The sequence below is a fragment of the Phyllostomus discolor genome, chromosome 3, assembly GCF_004126475.2.
Source record: "Phyllostomus discolor isolate MPI-MPIP mPhyDis1 chromosome 3, mPhyDis1.pri.v3, whole genome shotgun sequence".
NCBI classification, from domain to species: Eukaryota; Metazoa; Chordata; class Mammalia; order Chiroptera; family Phyllostomidae; genus Phyllostomus; species Phyllostomus discolor.
In genome coordinates, this window is record NC_040905.2 from 45,323,377 (window position 1) to 45,338,749 (window position 15,373).

The 15,373-nt window shown below is 40.7% G+C and overlaps 1 non-coding gene across 1 annotated transcript; it reads right to left on the reverse strand.

Moving 5' to 3' along the window:
• Window positions 1-8,191: 8,191 nt before the first annotated feature.
• Window positions 8,192-8,294, reverse strand: LOC114513823. Its single transcript, XR_003685877.1, has one exon. It is a non-coding gene; the product is annotated as a U6 spliceosomal RNA (small nuclear RNA).
• Window positions 8,295-15,373: the final 7,079 nt, after the last annotated feature.

The following is a 15,373-nucleotide window of genomic DNA, read 5'->3' on the forward strand; positions in this document are numbered from 1 at the left end:
GGGGGCGTGGTGAACACAGCTCCAGAGGTCTGGTCTTCTTGTCCAGAAGACTGTTGCTCCCATTGTGGTAACCCAGTCACTTTCCATTCAGCTTCTGCAGCTTCTGCAGCTTCTGCTAAGTAAGACTGTGTTCCCTACCACGTGGCATCTACTGACTCACAGCTTCTGTTCCTCATGGCACGTGCTCACTTGTCCCCTCTCCATGTGCTCCTCGGCTTCTGTACAACTCTAGAATCTTACATTCAAAGAGTGACTATAAGACACTGGAGGGGCTGATTAGGTCAATTGATTGCTACCTGGTAAGAAGCTTTCTTATTGGGCAGAAATCTCACTGCAGTCAGGACCATCCTCTGGTCCATCCTCTGGTCCAAAGCCAGGGTGGAAAGCGGCACTGTGCAGAGTGAGGCAGCTTTGTCAGATGGGGCCCATGGCCAGGCAGAACACCTTGTTTAGGAAAATCCTCAGCCTCCCTGCTCTTCAGTTTCCCTCCATGAATGTTTGATGTGAGTGCTCCTGGGCAACACACTAAAGCTGGCATGAGCTGAGCAAACCAGGAGATTGACGCACCACCATAAAGAAGAGAGTCAGTAATGGCCTGACGCCAGGCAGCAATGATTCTGGTTCACATGCTACGTATGTACAGTCGGCAACCACTGTGGGGAGGTTGAATCAGGTGCAAGGGGAAGAAAAATGGGTTTTTAAGAGTAATAGCTAACAGGTAGCAAGTGCTGGCTCTGGGGCAGTCTCTGTGCTCAGCACTCAACTACTATCCCAAGTGACATCCTGACATCACGACGGGGCAGTGTGGCACACAGTGGCTAATGACTGCAAAGCAACCCAACCCCTTCTCCTTTATGCCCCACTAACTGCAGAAGCTGTAAAAGACTGCCAACTTCCCTCACAGATAAGGACCTGTGACTCTGTCCTGGCCAATGAAATATAAGAAGAAATCATCTGAGAGCTTGGGGAAAAGGTTTTCCTTTTTGGAGAAAAGGAAGAAGCAGTCCTAAAACATTGACCTTCTCCCTACGCATATGTTTTTTTAATTCTGCTATCATCTCCCATTTCCACCCCCACTTCCTACTATAAATGAAGACTCTATATGAAGAGACCGCAGCTGACTTTCGAGATGAGGCAACAAATCCGAAGATGAAAATTAAAGATAGTGAAGTTGTCAGAAAGAATCTGGGTCCCTAGTGAGACTGCTGAGCAGCTGAATCAGCACCAGCCGCATATCTCAAACTAATACAGGAGGGATCATTACTATTCCCATTTTACAGGTAAGGAAACCGAGGTGCAGAGTGAGTAGTAGCAACATTTTAAGTGCTCGTTTACAAAAGGGTCTAGTCAGGATTTAAAACCAAGCCTGCTGATTCCAGAGACCTAACCATCATAACACACCCCTCTCCAGTCAGAAGAAATCTTAAAATTGGAAAGTCTATACTTGCAAGGACTCTTAAGGACCTTGTGGCCCAATTCCTTTTGATTAATTGGTAAGTGGTTGACTGCTTGGTCCAGGTGCTATTGGCTCCACCCTCCTCAAGTATTAGGACTGGATGCTGACTCCCCATCCAGGGTTCTTCACATTACTTCATGCTTTATGGTAGCCCATGCTTCCTCTTCTGAGGAAAACAGGAGGCTATGAATCCTGCACAGCACCACGGTGGCCTCTGCATTGCTGGAGTTCAAGATTTATCATCTTGACTCTTTCCAGACCTCTGATGCCACAGAAACCAAGACAGAAGTAAAGACAATTAGCATTGTATGTCAGAAAGTTATCGTGTTGACCACAGTACACTTCAGTGTATTCAGAGGATATTAAGCCAAGATATTTTATACCAGAAAATGTTACCTGAGAAGAACCATTATTAGTGGCTTTTGCAATATTCACTCTGGAAACCTGCGGCTCCTCCCTTAGGGAGAACAGTATTGCAAGGAAAAGCGATGGCAGACCTTGTCCCCAAGGCAATTTCTATTATTAAGCTGCTCAAAAAAAGAAAAAAAAAACTAAATAAAACAAACAAAGCTCTCCAATTTCCTATGGATCTCAAGAAAACAAAGAGGTCCGTTTCCACATGAATTTGCCATCTTTCCAAACAGTATGGGGCACAATGGAGACACTGGTTTTGAAAATCCAGCTCTAAGATCATTTTATGCTACACTCTGGCCTCTTTTTAAGCATCTCTTCACTCTCCCAAAAAACTGCCATCATCTTATGATTGATGCTCTTCTGGAGATTCAGCTGAACTTGTCTGTTCACATTATCCAGCTGTTCAATGCCTGTGGTTTTTACTAATGGCCGTTACATTTGATCATTCCCTCATTGCCCCTAAACTTTCTGGCAGTGCTCAAGAAAAATGTAGACTGCAACTGGTACTGAGAGCCCTGCAAATTTAGTGAAGTTGATGTCTTATGTTTGAAACAATATGGGATCAAGGTAGGAAATCAGAAGAATCACATGTTCATTTATTCCACCGACATTTACTGAGTGCTTACTGTGCATCAAGCTCTATTCTTAGCACCCTGGATGCATAATGCCTCAGATGTACGTGCAAAGCACTAATATCATACGCATTTTATGGATCAGGACACTGAGCCTTAGCAAGATAGAATAACTTACAATCTACAGAGAAAGAGAGCAGGCAGTATGTGCACATGTATGCACATACAAATTCCAAAAACAAAAATATATTAATTAAATAAACTAGGTGTCAAAGTTTAGCTAAAGAAGAGATTGCATTCAGGTCTCATAAGACTGCATTTTAATGGGCGGCTGGAAGGTGAATAAGATTGCGGGAAAAGGAAGGAAGGAAGGAAAGAAGGAAGGAAGGAAGGAAGGAAGGAAGGAAGGAAGGAAGGAAGGAAGGAAGGGAGGGAGGGAGGGAGGGAGGGAAGGAAGGAAGAAGTGACAGGAGGAAAAATAACTTAGTAAAGGTATAGAGGCAGGAAAATATAGAAAACATTTGGAAATGGTGAGCCATTCAGTTTAGTAAGAGCAAAGGGTATAGGTGTAAAGGTGTTAGGACTGGTTAGGTAGACTGGGCATGGGTCGTGGAGGACCTAGACAATGACACAGGCAAGAAACATGGGCAAAAACCCCTAGCAACTGATAATTGAGGGAGCATCATTCTACAAAGCAGAAGGTTGCCGGTTTGATTCCCAGTCTGGGCACATGCTTAGGTTGCAGGTCCAGTCCCCCACTAAGGCATGTGCAAGAGGCAACCAAATGATGTTTCTCTCACACATTAATGTTTCTCTCCCTCTCTTCCTTCCTTCTTCTAAAAATAAATGAATAAAATCCTTAAAAAAATAACATGAAGAACTTCTGTTTTAAAAAGGTCCCTGGCTAGCAGTCCCTGCCTCAACTTTTCCCAATTTTCCACTGAGCATACATATGACTACACATTTTTTAAAAATTAAAACTCAAAAATAGCACTAAAATGAGAACTGAATTACCAAAACATGGAAAGAATGGAAGGCGATTCGGGGAGACAGCGAGTGGCCAGCTGTTGCGGCTGTCCTGCAGCAGAGAGGCCCACACGTGACAGAGAGAGTGAGGTGGCTCCTGGTCTTTCCCCTCTGTCTGCCCTGTCGCAAAGGCCCAGGTTAATGCCAAACAAGAAAGTGAATAACTGTCCTCCAATTAACAAGTGTTTCTAAGGCATCAGAGCCAAAGGACAATCATCTGTTCTTCATCTTGCCCTCTCCAACCATTCCCATCCTGTCCAAATTCTCTATCACGTCTCTAGACTGAAAACAATGAGCAGGAAGTTGAGATGCTTTTGCATCCTAAGGGCATCACAGCCCTCACATTGAAGCTATCTTAGCAAGAAAAAAAAGATTAAGGAATCTAACAGCCGTGCATGCTGGGTTTGTAAAATTTCATGAAATCTCTCAGCTTCAACATGTCAGAGAATCAAGCAGCAGGGTGAGAAGATTCCAGGTCTGCACAACAGTCACAAAATCTGTCTGCTGGCAAACCTTGAATCCACAGGGAACCTGTCTAATCTAAGGATTAGTAAACAATAAACTAAATACAAGACTCCATGAAAAAGTGCCAAAGCTCAAAAGAAAGGAAACAATATCCTAAAGATCAAGAAGATGAACACACCTTTGAAAATGATTTACAATTGAAAATCAGAGAAAATATTATGAAATGTTTTGGTATCTTCACCAGGATCTAAGAATGTATATGGTCTCTTGGAAACAGGAGCAAAACGCCAGAAAGCTGAGCTGAAAGAACACGATGAGATGAAAAGATAACATGATGAATTCAAGGACAGAAAGCCCAGATTAGCAGGCTGCTAGGTGAGATGAGGAGGCTGAAGTTACAATAGAGAAATAGAGTCATCACTGAAGACAGTCAGGTAGACAATGGGAAATCAAATTAGTAACCAGTTAAGTAAACTTGAAAATCTCTCCCAAAATATAGGGGAGGAGAGAAGGGACCAAAAACTGTGGGGGTTTTTGTAATTTAAATAAAGTTTTCTAAGACAAAAAGTAATAGATGATATGTGTAGAAGACAGAGAAAGGGAATTCAATGTACAAATCATATGTGTGACCAAAGACAAGCCCAGCACACAGTAGGACCAAAGCAATGAGCACAAGTGTAATTTGGATACCACAGCTGTAAACTTCTGATATGGAAAATCTACATAATTTCTTTGTGTTTCAGGTTTTTGTCTCTAAAATGAGGTTTAACAGCAATATGCAGAGAGTTTTTATGAATAGTAAAGGAGACTTTATATGTAATGTGCTTGATCTCAGTAATGGACCATGGTAAATGCTAAGTAACATCAGTTGTTTATTATTACTGCATAAATAGCTCATACAAATTAATAAGCAAATTAAATAGGCAAATAGATAAATAATGGAAAGCCTAAAGAGTTAACTCATGAAATAAAAATTATGAACAGCATATAAACATGAAAAATATTGACCTTAATAGGAATTAAAGAAACCCAAATTAGAACAATGAGCTACAAGTTTTCTAAGGATTGATTACTATAGATTCTTTATTCTTTAAATCATAATGCTCTGCTTTGGGAAGAAAGTGCTGGAAGAGGCTCTCTCTACCTCACAGGTAGAGCTGTAAATGGGTTCGGCCTTATAGCTGACACGTGTAGATCAAGAGGATAAAAGGGGTTATATTCTTGCTATGGCTTAAATGTTTGTGTCCCCTCCAAATTAATATGTTTGAAGCCTTAATTCCCAATGTAACTGTATTTGGAGATAGGGCCTAATAGGAGATAAGGGTTCAGTGAGGTCGTAGGGAACGGGCCCTAACCCAGCAGAGCTGGTGCCCTTATAAGAAGAGGAAGAAACACCAGAGTTCTCTCTGCCATGTGAGGACACAGACAGACAGACGGAAAGTTCTCTCAAGGAAATGAAACCAGCCAATTCCTTGATCTAGCACTGCCAGCCACCAGAACTGTGAGAAAATAAATTTCTGTCGTTTAAGCCACCCAATCTATGGTATTTTGTTACGGCAGCCCAAAGAGACAAACACAATTCTTTAAGCAGAATTCCCATTCATAGGAGTCTATCCTAAGGGAATAATCAGTGAGGTTGACAAAAATTTCTGGATGTGTCCTACAGCATTAATGAAGTTAAAAACTATCTAAATGGCTAATAATAGAAGAACCTTTAGGAAAATATAAAATATGTACAATAGAGTATTTTGCAACTATTAAAACCAGATTATAAAGCTTTTTTAATGTCAGCAAATAATTATTTATACAATATTAATATAAAAGAGAGAAAATGATATCGATCAATATGATCCTCATTTTGTTAAATTATGTAATTATTAAGCATATAAGCATAGAAAAAAAAGAATGAAAAGATATATAATAGTCTCCCTATCCACAGGGGATATATTCCGAAATCCTCAGTGGATGCCAGAAACCACAGAAAATACCAAACCCCTGTATATACTATGTTTCCTCCTACACATACATACCTTTTCACTTAAAGGAAACACTTCCTGGTTTCTCTTTGGCGTATCTGAATTGCCAGCATCACTGTTCTTGCACTTTGGGGCCATTGTTTAGTAAAATAAGGGTTATGTGAAGACCAGCACTTCGAAATTGTGACCGCCAATCTGACAACCAAGATGGCTACTGAGTGGCTGATGGGCGGGAGAGTGTACGCCCTGGGGATGGCTCACATTCCAGTCAGGATGGAGCATGGCAGAGCAAGATTACATCACATTTCTCAGAATGTCACGCAATTTAAAACTTAAAAATTGTTTGTTTCTGGAATTTTCCATTTAATGTTCTCTGGCTGCAGTTGACCGTGGGTAACTAAACCTGGAGAAAACAAAACAGTGGAGGAGGGGGCATTACTGTCCACCAAATATATTAACAGGAAGATTACCTCTGCTTGTGGAATTACAGGTAGGAATTTTTTCTTTATTTTTTGAGATGTTTTGAGCCTCCAACAATCATCCTGTATTATTTTTACAATCATAAAAAATTAAATTATTTCAAAAACAAGGTGCATTAACACTATTTCTGCCATTAGCTTAGAATAGAAGTTAATGAGAGCCCCATTTCTTCATACCACACTTATTTTCTTCCTGTAAAATTCTCCAGATACTATAATTGACCTGTATGCACAAAAAATAAAAGCTATAAAGAAACTGACTCTAATGATGCTGCCATAGGTACTCTGTGAGCAACTCTTAAATTATCTTTTATCCACAATCCCAGAACACAGGTGCAGGATTTCCACTTAAGGGTTCCGTGATGAGGCCTAACAAAATTCTTGGCTTTTCTCTTGAAGGTATATGAGTCCAAAATTACACAGGGCTCTTTGAAATTTCAAATAGTGGGAAAAGTAATCTAAGTAAACATGAGTATGCTTTCTAAAAATACACCATAAGGACGCCAATGTGGAAAATATTGCATGAAAGAGAAGAAACTACTCTGTATTGTTGCAAAGGACAGGACTAGAATCAGAGGTGGACTTGGGGAAGGAAGACTTTGACACAAAACAAGACTCCCCCAGCAAATTAACATCTCCTTGCAAAATACAGCCGAGCACCCCATCACCAATAATGTAAATGGCAAACAGAGGACCGCTTGCTTGGGAGGAGGAAAGAGCTAAAAAGTAACTTCTGTGTTAAATTTGAACCAAACTAAAATATGGACTGGATAATCTTTAAGGCAAAATAGCCATATAACTTATGATCCAAACTGAGCACTTCTGAGAGAAAAGAGGCAATACTGATAACTAATAGGGACATCCTAGTTAAACTGAAATTTGTGGTCCTCCTTGTCTTGGGTCTCTTCTAAGTCTTAAGCACTAAAATTGCACATTCATAAACCTTGAGTCTTTCATCCATCCTTCAAGGGCTAAACTTTTCCAGTGCCTGCGTTTTATTGGCTTAGTGGATTATTGTAATGGTCAGACTTTCTAACATGTAACAACCTGTCTCTGAATGGCTGGGGGTGGGGATGTGGGTAGACATGCTGAATTTCCCCAATAATTGGACCTTGGAGAAAAGAAAGAAGTAAGCAGAGTTAATTGGAAGCCTACAAGGCATATGGCACTGGCAACCCCAGAATTATTTTGAGCTGCAGTTAGCATACCTAGGTGATTACTACTTGGATATTTCAGTGCTTCCTAAGCATAGCTGGAATGTGTGGCTCTGATTTGTTTTCCAGCTGGAAATGTTACAGAAACACGAAGATTTCTGCTTTTGTGTGCCTTGTCGTATCTTGCCTCTGCTTGGCAAAGGCTCTGGTCTGACAGTCATGTACATCACTTCCGCTGTGCTCTGGGCTCAACAAAGAAATTTAGGATGAGCTTGAGCAACATCCACAGAATCTCCTCAGCAACAGACAAGCCCACTTGCAAGCTGATTCCACGTGGTTTTGTCGTCTGTCATGACTACAGTGTCATCAGGAAGGAGTGAGAGAGACAGGATAAAAGGTAGGCTTATATAAACACCCATCGACATGATAGGAATTTATTTTATTTTATGAATATTGCATTGATTAAGCTATTACAGTTGTCCCAATTTGTCCCCCTTTGCCTCCCTCCACCTCGGTACCCATCTTCCCTCCAGCAATCCCCCTACCCAGCTCATGTCCATGGGTCATGCATGTAAGTTCTTTGGCTTCTCCATTTCCTATGCTATTCTTAATATCTCCCTGTCTATTTTGTTCCTACCAATTATGCTTCAAAACTACAGAATGTTTCATGAATTCATGTGTCATCCTTGCACAGGGGACATGTTAATCTTCTCTCTATCTTTCCAATTTTAGTGTATGTGTTGCTGAAGCACCATGTGATATGACTTTAAAGGTTCCTGCCTCTTCTGAATATCTCCCCATTGGCCTATCAAAAGTACTGGGGTGCCCAGAAGTTTGTTTTTTTTCCGTAAGATGGCTCTAGTATTGCTTAGTTGTCTTTAACTTCATTCAGAACAATTGTGTTAGACTGTATTGTGACAGCTGTCATATCAGCACACATTTTTTTAAAAAGTGTATCAAAATTGGTGAATTTTTGTTTGGCCATTTTAATATTAAAGATGGAAGAAAATATGCAACATTTTTGGCATATTATGCTTTATTATTTCAAGAAAGGTAAAAACACAACTGAGATACAAAATAAGACTTGTACAGTGTATGGAGAAGGTGCTGTGACTCATTGTCTCAAAAGTGGTTTGTGAAGTTCCTTGCTGGAGATTTCTCACTGGACGATGCTCCACAGTTGGGCAGACCAGCTGAAGTTGACAATGATGAAATCGAGACATTGATTGACAACAATCAATGTTATACCACATGGGAGATAGCCAACATACTCAAAATATCCAAATCAATAAAGTTACTGATGAAAATGAAAAATGTGTCTTTTATTTTATGGAAAAAAAAACTAAATGGACTTTTTGGCCAAGGCACCATAATTCCTATAATTTCCCTGTGGGAATGTATTTAAGTGTTTTAGTCTAGAAATAAGACAGGATGCTATTAGTTACCAATCGTGTTTACATTCCTGAAGACAGACTATAAACTATCCCAAGGCAGAAATTCTTTTTATCTTTTTGTGTGTCCTCAGAGCTCGGCGAAGTATAGGCGTTCAACACACGTGAGGGGGAAATGGTGGTAATGTGGTAGTGATGACAGCAATAATTATAAAGGCTCCTTTTTACAGGGAAATTATTGTTTATCGTAAACAGAAAGGGAAGGAATGCCACGAGGAGGAGCCAGGTGAACTTTGAGAGGGAAGTGTGTCCAATAGTGGCGCAGAGGTGCTTTCAAAGGCAGGCCAAGGTGTGGCTGCCCAGTGAATAATAGTGAGCAGCTAAGAGGTGCAGAGCCTCTCACAGAGCGGGGAAAGATGTAGGAAGTGGAGAAGAAGACTTTGAAATGGAGATTGAGCAGAGCTTAAGATAAGTCATGCCTGATTGGGAATTTTCCCTGACGCAGAGAACCAGGGCACATTTCTAAAAGCCAAGAGGAAGAGTTCTTTCCAGAGAGGCTTATATGTCAATTAACTAGAGACTGACTTAAATTGCAAAGAAACCATATATATCCTTTGACATCCTTACTAAACTCTGGCCACTGGAAGACAGGGAAAAATAAAATGTGCTAGCTGTCTAAAAATTAACAATGGTTTCTTCTACTCTTTGCATCTTCACAAAACCTAGCACATCCTTTTGGTGGTTGTAGCATTTAATCCAGCTTCAAGCTCTTCAGAGCACTCAAAAGCAGGAAAGTCTACCCTGTTTTAATTTTTTTTAAGATTTTATTTATTTATTTATTTTTAGAGAGGGAAGGGAGGGAGAAAGAGAGAGAGAGAGAAACATCAATGTGCAGTTGCTGGAGGTCATGGCCTGCAACCCAGACGTGTACCCTGACTGGGAATCAAACCTGTGACACTTATCTACCCTGTTTTAATAGGTGGGCAAAACTGAGATGTTCCACAGTCACCCTTGTAAACCAGCTCACCTCTGAAGCTTTCAGAATTTCAGACAATACCCCAGCAACACCGAAAATTCCTGGAATGAAGCCTACCTGTCAGTAGAGGAGCAGAGCCCATCCCTGAACACCTCACCTGGAGCTGAGCTGGGGCAGAGAGGACAGCAATAACCGGGCAGCTTCTGAACAGAGTGCCAGGGCAGGTGTGTGCTACGAGGCCAGAAATGCACTTCCCAGGTGCTGGAAGCACAGCTTTAAGCAACTCAAAGTAGTCAGCTACCTCTGAAACCTGAGTGCCACTGGCAAACTATTGAGGCTACAGAAATAGGTCACATACAGGCTCCTTTTTAGCAAAAGCTGTGGATTATCCAGAAAATCCAATAGGCAAAGTAGGAATGACGGATGTCATTGCAAACAGATGCTATTCTGACAAACTAAAGAACAACTGGCAGACACCACATGAGTGTCTACTTAAGAAAGCTCACGGTACCTCCTACTTCAACCACAGATGGAACCATCCTCATGAAGGACACCACTAGTTAATGACAATCATTAAATGCTGCCTTCTTAGGCAGAAAGAGCTCTGTACTAGGGGACAGGAGACTCGGATCTAGTTCCCACGTTGCCACCAATTTGCCTTATGACCCTGGACAAGTTCATTTACATGCCCACAGCAATAAAACAAACATACCTTCTCTTCTGGCTCCAATTAAGTTTTGCTCACTGTAGTATTAAACTTCTATAAAAATGTGGAAACTAGAAAATGGAATGTAAATGTAAAGTATTGTTATAATTAATTTGAAGGCAATTTTGTAGGATAAAAACTAAACTAAATAATGGTGTCATAGGCTCAAAGACACAAAACAGAAAATCCTTGCTAATGTTTCCAGACCAAAAAAAAATCTTCAAATCCTTTGTCTTCTAAACGATGCCTGTTACCATGAAAAGAGCCTACCAATTCCTCTTCAGAAAACCTACCAATCAGTTGATCAGGCAGTGTTGCTGGAATTGATGAGTCCCTTCACTCTGAGATTTCCATCCCCTCTGCCCCTCCCCAGTGCTCAAAGCAGAAGTGGGTGAGTGTAACTGCTGGCAAATGAACAGACAGGCAAAGCGCCAGACCCTGGTGGGCAGCTATGACCCTCTCCCCCCTGACAATGCCCAAACTTTATGTAACCGGTATGGCAAAGTTGTGTCAAGACATCAAAGGTTTTTTTTAATGCAGTATTATTTTCCCGTAATCTTCAACATTTTTATGCATAATGTATTCCCCTTTCATAATTAAGCAGTGAAGAAACAAATGTATAAACATGTGTGCCTCCACGGCTCAAAATAAAGCGGTTCCACAAAGGCATGTGGGCAGCGCGCATTTCAGCACAAACGGGGCGGTGAGAGAAAGGCCGTAGGAGAACTCGAGAACGCGAAGACCAGCTGCTCCAAGATATCCATTTGTTGGCATAATTTGCACTGAGGCCCTGGCACAAACATTTTATTTCTAAAAGTTTCCCTTGGTTATCTCTTTGGGCTTTATTATCCGTTTATAAGCTCAGGATTCATATCACATAAAACTGGACTTTGCACATCTGAAACTAACCAATATCATTTTCAAAAGCTCTCTGAAAAATAAAATGGATTATGCAGGAAATTTTAGTAAATGGAAAATATTGCATATACAGAGTCTGAGGCAATCCAGGACATTTTAAACCAGAAAGCAGATGGAATAAGAGCAATATAAATTAGTGTAACTGTATTTTGCCAACTGCAAAGTGACTCTAATTCCAAACAGAATTCTCCCCAACTTGTTGATTGCATGTATACTTGTTTTTAATTAGTTTTGGGTAGAATTTGGTGAGATGTTTGGAGTTAGAATCATAGAATCTAAAGATCTAGAACACCAAACCTTGCCAAATCACCCATGGAGTATCAAACTAAGAAAACAAACATATGAAATACAAGCAAGGTGTTTACACCAGAAAACAATATCCGTGCATATGTTATATAGGCCAATTAACAAAGACTATGCATGTGGCCGTTTGTGAGAAATGCCCTGCCCCACCGAGAGGAAGTCCATTAAAGCTGAACAGAGGGGCACAACTGCGTGAGCTGTCATCCTTCCTGGCCTTGGCCCTCACAATGTGACCTGTGCCTTGGATGTCTCGGCAGCTTCCCAATGGAAGAATCTTGGGCTTCTGATTGTCAAACTCAGAGCAGGTCTTAATCCTGACTCAGTCCACTCTAGGCCATCCATTCAGGCTTGGAAGGTTTAAGCAAATGACCCTGACTGGAGTAAATCAACTCAGCCCACTAAAGCAAACTGACTGGCTAATTTATGAAAGGGCGGAGAGAGGTTGACACAGATTTTTCACTGCAGTGTAAACTACAGTAAAGAAGCAGATAATCTGATTACCTCTCAGAGAAGTAATCTCCGTATTCTCCATATTCCTGCCAAGAGCTCAGGCCTTGAGCCACTTTCTTGGGTGTCAAATCCTGTTTGTACTCATATTTGACCAGCAGGCTATTGTCATTCAAGGCAGCCTGCGGGGACTAGTGCTGCAGTAAAGTCCCACAGACGAATCCCAGTCCACTGACCAGCAGGACTCCCGTTTGGACATGGAATCTTGCTCAGTGTCCTAAGTCCAGACTGGCTGTGGTTGGCAAAGTCTGCATTTTTAATGACGAACCACTGTAGAGTATGGATGACGAGAACGGAATGAAGATTTCCCCGGCGTCTGCAGTCTGTCTTCCCAACACATCCTGGAGGGGAGCACAGAACTGCTTGTTCACAACCAGTGGATAGGCGCGACAAGGAGTTTGCTGCATTCTTACTTTTTCTTTGACAAACAAGACCTCTACACTCTTTTCTCTGTGACACAAAGACATCTTCGTACCCCCTGGCCAGTATCAGATTTTGCACCAGCTACTACTATCAGGAGAAAGGCTCAGGGTGGAATCAGCATCTGGAAATATGTTAATTTTCCATGAAAGTAGAGGATGATAGCAGAAATGACAGACACTGAAAATGAGAGACATCTGTTCATTACAGAATTTAACACGCAGCAACAGCATAAAGCAGCATGGGTGAGGAGGGAGGGCTAAGGAACTACAGGAGTGACCAGGGAAGGCATTCTCCACCCCATACTCAAAGAGGGTACACACCACCAGAAGGAAATTCTAGAGGCAACCCAGGGAAATGAAACTGACTCCCAAACTCAAATATTGAAGGACCTGTGACCTGATATCACAGGGGAAGTGAGAGAGGTCGGAATTCCCAGTCCCAGTAGAGCTAAACTTCAGTCCTCTTTCATCTTCGGAGAGTTCTGAAAAGGGATAGAAGGACTAATCACTTGGAATCCCAGCCAAGAAGAATGGAAAGGCAGCACTTCCAATACAATATCCTTATGCAAGCACTCAGTTCCCTGCCAAGCAAAGGCAAAGATGTGAATGCATTTCCATTCATAAACCGAAATAATGTACTGGGGCCATTTCTGAATCTCATTGATGACTCACTGTCAACACAATGGCCATAGTTTGCCATGGGCCTGTGCCCTTCACAGCTCAACTAGCCTCCCTACAGTTGCTTTTGGAATCGGAGCGGTTCAGTCCACCACGGAAGCTTCCAGGAAGCTGACCAGGATTACTGCCACCATGCCAAACGTGTACACTTAAGTAAAGGGGCGATGCGGGTAACTATTACCCTAGAAATAAGTGGTAGCGTAATGTGAGGCCTAAACCAAGTGCTAAAGATTTGTAATTACACGTCCTGCAACGTTTCTGGGGGAGAAATTTGGATGGGATTGTAGACAGCAAACATAACAACATTCACTTACCTTGGAAGACAGTTGAGAGAGAGGGCTGATAAAAATTATTACAAATCACTACACACACACATAAAGTGTTTTATAATAAACACTAATTCTTTAATCCCACATTGCTTGTTTTATAGGTTTGATGCTTAAGAAAAAGTTGAGCTGAAAGAGTAAGAGAAGCAACCTTCATATTCTGTCATTTTCTAGGTTTAAGCAAAAACAAAGAAAAGACAGAAAAGAAAAGAAAGGGAAAGAAAAGAAAAGAGAAAAGAATACCCCAAGAAGTCCATTTTTTAAAATTGCTGCTTATGTAACAGGAGCCTGAGAACTACACCAGAATTTAATTGAAGGAAAAGTAACTGTAGGGGAATTGCTTGGAGAGCAGCCAGAAGGGTTTTAACAGCTGGAAGTTGAAAAGTGATTAATTTTGACAGCAATAAAAGCCTCATGTTCATACATAATTATGCTTAGATTTGTGGGCTGCTGGAATTCTTTTTCTATGCACTATTAACCTTATACTGTCCAAAATGGAATTTAGATCATTTAAATGAGTCTGTATTTTTAAGTTGAACAGTAATTTGCTTTCAGTGGTTTTGACTCATCTCAAGACAATGAAGACAGGGGAGACAGTATAGAATAACTGGTAGGTTCAAATACCCTTCTGAGTATCCTTAGAACCTAATGGAAATAAAGTCATCTCATTTCACCCTGCACAGGAACAATAACCCAAAAAGGGGGGTTGGTTCAGGAAAAAGACACAAGAAGCAAAGAAAAAGGATATTGAATAGTGCTCTGTTGTCAACTATACAATTCAACTACATTCCTAGCAATAGGCAATAAAGACAAATCTGGAAGTGAAGACCATGATGCTACACTCAAAATACTGCATAGACTAAGAAAGTGATGAATTAAACCGAATTCTAGAACTGGCAGTGTTACTAATTTGCTATAAAATCTTGGACAAGTCACTTAATTTCTTCATGATTTCTCTGTTCCCAACATAGGAAGAGAGGGACGGAGTAGATAATTTAGAAGATCTAAAATCTAATTATATTAAATCACCTTCTCTAGGATTAGTCACATTCGGAATCTTTTTTTCCTAGTCACCTTTACCATCCTTGTGCCAGCCAGTTTGACCAGATGAAGTGAAACTTTGCTAATATATGTTCAAATTAACTGGAAATAATTAGTATTTAATAATAATAACTGTAACAATTAGAGCAGTTTCTGAGGCATGATTCTAAGAACTTTATAAATTATTATATGTTAATCCCCACAATTACACTATCTGGTAGGTCCTATAGTTCTGTTGTTACTATTATCCCATTTTATGACACTGAGACCATAAAGAGGTTACATGACCACATGACCTCCCAGAGCCTACAGTCACCTAGTGAAAAAGCGAAGATTTGGGATCTCTAATGTCCTACTGTTCCTAAGCAAATATGTAGTATTGTAGAATGAAGAATAATGAACCCAACTCAAAAAAAAAGCTGAATTTAGTTTTAGCTCTTCAATTTTCTCAATTACCTTGGACAATCTGCCAATTTCTCCATTCCAACTTCCTTATTTGTAAAGTTCAAAAGTTCTCCAAATTTGAGGTTCTCAGTTATGGTGATGGGCCCAGTAGCACCGAC